The sequence below is a fragment of the Papio anubis genome, chromosome 20, assembly GCF_008728515.1.
Source record: "Papio anubis isolate 15944 chromosome 20, Panubis1.0, whole genome shotgun sequence".
Lineage (NCBI taxonomy): Eukaryota > Metazoa > Chordata > Mammalia > Primates > Cercopithecidae > Papio > Papio anubis.
Genome location: NC_044995.1, coordinates 40216097 through 40222096, shown reverse-complemented (window position 1 = coordinate 40222096; position 6000 = coordinate 40216097). Strand labels below are relative to the sequence as shown.

The 6000-nt window shown below is 43.5% G+C and overlaps 1 long non-coding RNA gene across 1 annotated transcript in view; it reads left to right on the top strand.

The window, feature by feature from the left end:
- The first annotated feature begins 1350 nt into the window (after positions 1-1350).
- The window catches only part of LOC108583169, a 47522-nt gene continuing 42872 nt past the window's right edge, over positions 1351-6000 (top strand). Inside the window, exon 1 of the long non-coding RNA XR_004180375.1 lies at positions 1351-1806. This is a non-coding gene — a long non-coding RNA (uncharacterized LOC108583169). The remainder of the gene's footprint in view (positions 1807-6000) is intronic.

Below are 6000 nucleotides of genomic sequence, written 5' to 3'. Positions count from 1 at the left end.
AATCAATACATTGAAAAAATGGAAATAACATCTACCATTTTTCCCTTCTGGGAATATAACCAAAAGAATAGAAAGAGGGGCCCAAAATGGGTATTTGTACACTATATTTAATGGGTATTTGTATGCTATAGCAGCATAACTTACCAGTAGGGAAAATGTGGAAGCAACTGTCTTGTATATTGACAGATGGATGATTAAGCAAAAGGTAGTATATGCATAGGATAGAATATTACTCTGCCTTCAAAAGGAAGGGCAGCCTGAGAAATGCTACAACACTGATGAACTTTGAGCACATTATGCTAAGTGAAGTAGTCCATTCATATAAAGACATACTTTATAAGGTCGAGTCACTTGATTTCTTGCAACCTTTCTCCAGACATGGGCTCCTTAAACTCCAGACCCAAAATGTGTTTGCTTATATGAGGTACTCAGAGGAGTCAAATTCATAAAGTAGAATGGTGATTGTGTGGAATCAGGGGAAGCGGGTAATGGAGACTTATGATTTAATGACATAAAGTTTCAATATTGCAAGATGAAAAGGGTTCTGGAGATGGATGGTGGTGATGGCTGCACACCAATATGACTGTACTGAAAGCCAGTAATTCTACACTTAAAAATTAAGATGGGCCGGGTGCAGTGGCTCATGCTTGTAATCCCAGCACTTTGGGAGGCTGAGGCGGGTGGATCACCTGAGGTCAGGAGTTGGAGACCAGTCTGGCCAAAATGGCAAAACCCCGTCTCTACTAAAAATACAAAAATGAGCTGGGCATGGTGGTGCATGCCTGTAATCCCAGCTACTCAGGAGGCTGAGGCAGGAGAATCACTTGAACCGAGGATGCTGAGGTTGCAGTGAGCTGAGATTGTGCCACTGCACTCCAGCCTGGGAGACAGAGTGAGACTCTGTCTCAATAACAACAAAATTGTTTAGATGATAAATTGTATTTTATCTGTATTTTAGTACCATTAAAATGTGTGGGCTTGGTCAGAGTGGTGGGGAAAAACTGTAGAGAAAGGATGCAAACCTTCTGAGAGGTTGGAAGGTTCTGCAGAGCCCTGGGGGAGAATAGCTGAAGGCAGCTGTTCTATAACCCTGAGGCAGAGGGCATGGAGTAAGTACAGGGGAGTGTGGGGGAATTTATCTTTTTTTTTTTTTGAGACAGAGTCTTGCTCTGTCACCCAGGCTGGAGTGCAGTGGCCGGATCTCAGCTCACTGCAAGCTCCTCCTCTCGGGTCCACGCCATTCTCCTGCCTCAGCCTCCTGAGTAGCTGGGACTACAGGCTCCCGCCACCTCGCCTGGCTAGTTTTTTGTATTTTTTAGTAGAGACGGGGTTTCACCATGTTAGCCAGGATGGTCTCGATCTCCTGACCTCATGATCCGCCCGTCTCGGCCTCCCAAAGTGCTGGGATTACAGGCTTGAGCCACCGCGCCGGCCCAGGGAATTTATCTTAAACAGGCTTGTTTACTTGTGTTGACCAGGAACTGACCTTTGATCCTCCCTGTGCCTGATGTTCCCTGATAGGGGAACAATAAGTGTTAATTACCTACAGGTTGTGTTGGCTGCAGGTTTTCAGCATTGTGCCTGGACTGAATAAAAGCAAGCAGCCCCAGCTTCTTGGGGCTGCTTTCTGGCCACTAGAGCCAGGCAGTCACCTAGTTGCTGTTACTGTGCATACCTGTGTCTGGGTACTCATTTCATCCGTTGGCCAGGGTTTTCAGGACAGACCCGGCAGATGGTGCCCCGTGTGAGGAATGCTGCAACAGATCGCCACGGATCCCTCAAAAATGAAAGTGAAGTTAATGTGCAGTAAGTAATTGGTGCCTGCTGGGGGTTTCCAAGTTCAAGGGGATTTTCAAGCTAGGGTTCCATAATGGGACAACAGTTATCAGCTCAACAGCAACAGTATATAAAGTATTGAAACAGCTGCTCTCTGGCCACTAGAGCTAGGTAGTCACCTAGCTGTTCTTACACTGCATTCCTGTGTCTGAGTACTCATTTCATCTGTTGGCCAGGGTCTGTGGGACAGACCCGGCATTAAAAGAGTGGGGAGCACAGTAGTGCAAAGACCCCACTGGACCACCAACATACCAAGCAGTCCTTGGTTCAATCCCTCCTTAACACTGTTTTTCCATTTTTCTTGTCCATGGAGGACTTGTTTCCACACACTTGCTTTGACTCTGATGTCACCTTTAGATTTGATCCTCAGGTGTAGCTCACTTACTGCCTCATCTTTTCTCTACTGATCTTGTTGTTGATGGCTGCTGTGAGACCTTGGTTGTTGCCTTTTTAGTTTAAAAGGATTCAAATGAGACATGCAGCAAAGGAGATGCAGTATATGACAATTTATTGCAAATAAAAAAGAGTATTTTGAAAGTTAAATGCAGAACAGACAGTATGCCCTAAGAGAGCGAGAGAGAGGATTCGGGGCAGGCTGCTCATAAGGATGAGACAGCAAACTGGCACTAGGGAGACTTTTTTTTTTTTAAGTTTAATAATTAGACTTTGGCTCTTTTGAGTGTTTTCAAGTCTGCTGTGGAGGAAGGGGGTAGGGGGAAGGTGGATATGCCCTGAGAGGCAATAGACTCCAGAACATTCCAGACACAGCCCTTCAGAGGCTGGCTAGTATTAAGGAAAGTGGTTAGGTTTGTGAGGTAACAGTGAATGATTGTGGCTTTTCCACAGTGTGTGCACTCAGGCCAGCTTGACTTGGAGGAATGCCATTCAACACTCTTAAAATGGCGCCATCCAGCCCTGGAGGTAACTGTGAAACAGGGTTTGTGCCTCCTCCATCATCCTCAGGGCACTGTGTGTTTCAGGATACTCTGTGGCACTGCTTTATTTCTTTTCTTTCCTTTTTTTTTTTTGTTTGGACGGAGTCTTGCCTGTTGCCCAGGCTGGAGTGCAGTGGCACGATCTCGGCTCACTGCAAGCTCCGCCTCCCGGGTTCACGCCATTCTCCTGCCTCAGCCTCCTGAGTAGCTGGGACTACAGGCATCTGCCACCACGCCCGGCTAATTTCTTTTTGCATTTTTAGTAGAGACGAGGTTTCACCATGTTAGCCAGGATGGTCTCGATCTCCTGACCTCGTGATCTGCCCGCCTTGGCCTCCCAAAGTGCTGGGATTACAGGTGTGAGCCACTGTGCCTGGCCTCTTTTTTTTTTTTGAGATGGAGTCTCGCTCTGTCGCCCAGGTTGGAATGCAGTGGTGAGATCTTGACTCACTGCAAGCTCTGCCTCCCGGGTTCAAGTGATTCTTTTCCCTCAGCCTCCCAAGTAGCTGGGACTACAGGTGCACGCCACCATGCCCGGCTAATTTTTTTTTATTGTTAGTAGAGATGGGGTTTCACCACGTTGGCTAGGCTGGTCTTGAACTCCTGACCTTGTGATCTACTCGCCTCGGCCTCCCAAAGTGCTGGGATTATAGGTGTGAGCCACCACGCCTGGCCAGGAGACTCCTTTTATGGGAATCTTACATGATTATTCATAAGGGGCTGGGAAGAGGTGTTACTAGAAAGCACACTCTGGGTGGTCTTTTGGGTGCGTATGCACAGTAGCTGCACATTCTTGTTCATACCTCTCATCTCATTAGCATCTTAAATCTCCACCCAGGGGTGTGGTTTTTACTAGTATAATGAGCAAAGGGTCAATCTGAAGACAGGTAAAATCAAAATACGCATGTTCCCTACAGGGGAAATTCCCTACTGGAGAGAGCTTTGCTTGAATGAGCTTGACTACAGTGCAAATGCTGAGGCTTATTGTGTTGACTTACGATTGCCAAGTCTCCAGGACATGGTTACTTCCTTGGCTACCTATCCTGTCTCATGGTCCTCCCTCACTTCACACCCATGATGTATGCTAACACCCTCTGGTTATCTGTTTAGAAGGGATAACTTTTCTTTGGTTTTTTTTTTTTTTTTTTTTGAGATGGAGTCTCACTCTGTTGCCAGGCTGGAGTGCAGCGGCACGATCTCAGCTCACTGCAACCTCTGCCTTCTGTGTTCAAGTAATTCTCCTGCCTCAGCCTCCCGAGTAGCTGGGACTACAGGCACGCGCCACCACGCCCAGCTAATTTTTGTATTTTTAGTAGAGACCGGGTTTCACCATGTTGGCCAGGATGGTGTCGATCTCCTGACCTCACGATCCGCTTGTCTCAGCCTCCCAAAGTGCTGGGATTACAGGCGTGAGCCACCGCACCCGGCCTAGAAGTTATAATTTTAACTTTCCCTGCAGAACACTCATAAACATAAATTAAGGATTGCAACGTTTTATTCACAAACAAATCTTCCAGACTGTGAGGGTTAAGCAAGAGAAATGGAAAATAATAATAATGCGATACAGATTTTCCTAACTATAAAAAATTGAGGAAACATACTACAAAATGTGGAATGATTGCCCTATAATTCTACCTGGGCTGGAGGTTCAAGAAATGGACAGAAGGGGTCACTACATCCTCAGGAAAGAATTTCCTGATTTCAATAGTAGAGCTGATGTCAAAGGAGAAATATGTGCTGTAACATGGGAACTTCAAAGTAGGATGAATGAAGGAAATCTTACCCCCCTAATAATATGGAATTTATGCAGAATCAATTTTTACTTCAGAAGGTCAGTAAATTCTGCTTTCATCCAATGTCTTTACATGTAGAATTATTTTTCATTATCATTGTTCTTACCTTTTGTAGTGATTACTCTGTTGTTTACCAAGTAAATGATAACTCATGACCATCAGCATCACTTTTCTTGTGATATATGTCTAATTTTCAGTGATGTACAAAAATATCAACTACAGCTTTCATATTTTTGCATTCTTGGGGTATTTTATTACATGTGTAACAACTCTTGGGATTCCACACATAACAATACATTCTTAGGATTATTACTTTGCCATTGGTAGTCACTGGGTTTGTCCACTTCCTGTATGGTGTTATTTGCAAAAGAAATACACACATACTACATTTTTATATGTTGTAGGTCCAACAACCTATCAACCGATTATTTCACAGGTGAAGAAATACACATTTAGTCTGTCTTTTATACTTACAATATTCTTTAATAGTCATCTTTGTTTTCCCCTTTTTGCCATCATTTGATGTCAGACTGAAGAACTTTCTTTGGTCTTTCTCGTAGGACTTGTGTGCTGGAAATAAGTTCTCTTAGTATGTATGCTTAAACCTGGGAAAGTCTTTGTTTTGACTTGTGATTTGAATGTGAGCTTTGGTGGATATAGAAATGTTCTATTATGTATGTTTCAGAGTAGAGGAATAGCACCTAACTAAAAGCAAATATGTCTGTTTCACCCAAACACTTATCATTACACTAGTCTATATAAGTTAATGTCAAAAAACAATGAGCAATAGGAATAGGATGGAAGAAGGAAATACTGTGATTGAAGATGAAACCGTTGTTTGGGAAAGTAAAGACAAAACAACTGGAAAACTTTTTAAACTGGGGAGGGAGACAATTTGCTGTTTATGGACCAAACATACTATTGAATTAAAATCACATTTCTTGAAAATGTATATTGATTTCTGAGAATAGGACTAACACCATATGCCGTATCTGTGGAAAGTTATGAGTATTTCCTGATGCAATGACCTGCGTGTCACCTCTATAGGTTTATATACGACTTTGATGGATTGAAGGCTCCTCATCCCAACCCTCACTGTAGAGAAATGGTTTAAATGTAAGTAATTCAGGAATCTGATCCAAATTAACTCTTGTATAGTGTTCCAGAAAAATTCACAACATCGAAGAAATGTTATAAAATTTATGCTTTTTTTTTTTTTTTTTCTGACAGAGGGTCTCACTCTGTTGCCCAGGCTGGAGTGCAGTGGTGTGATCTCAGCTCATTGCAGCCTCGACTTGGTAGACTCCAGAAAGCCTCTTGCCTCAGCCTCCCAAATAGCAGGGACTACACACATGGGCCACCACAAATGACTCATTTTTTAATTAAAAAAAATTTTTTTTTTGTAGAGACAGGGTCTCACTATGTTGTCCAGTCCA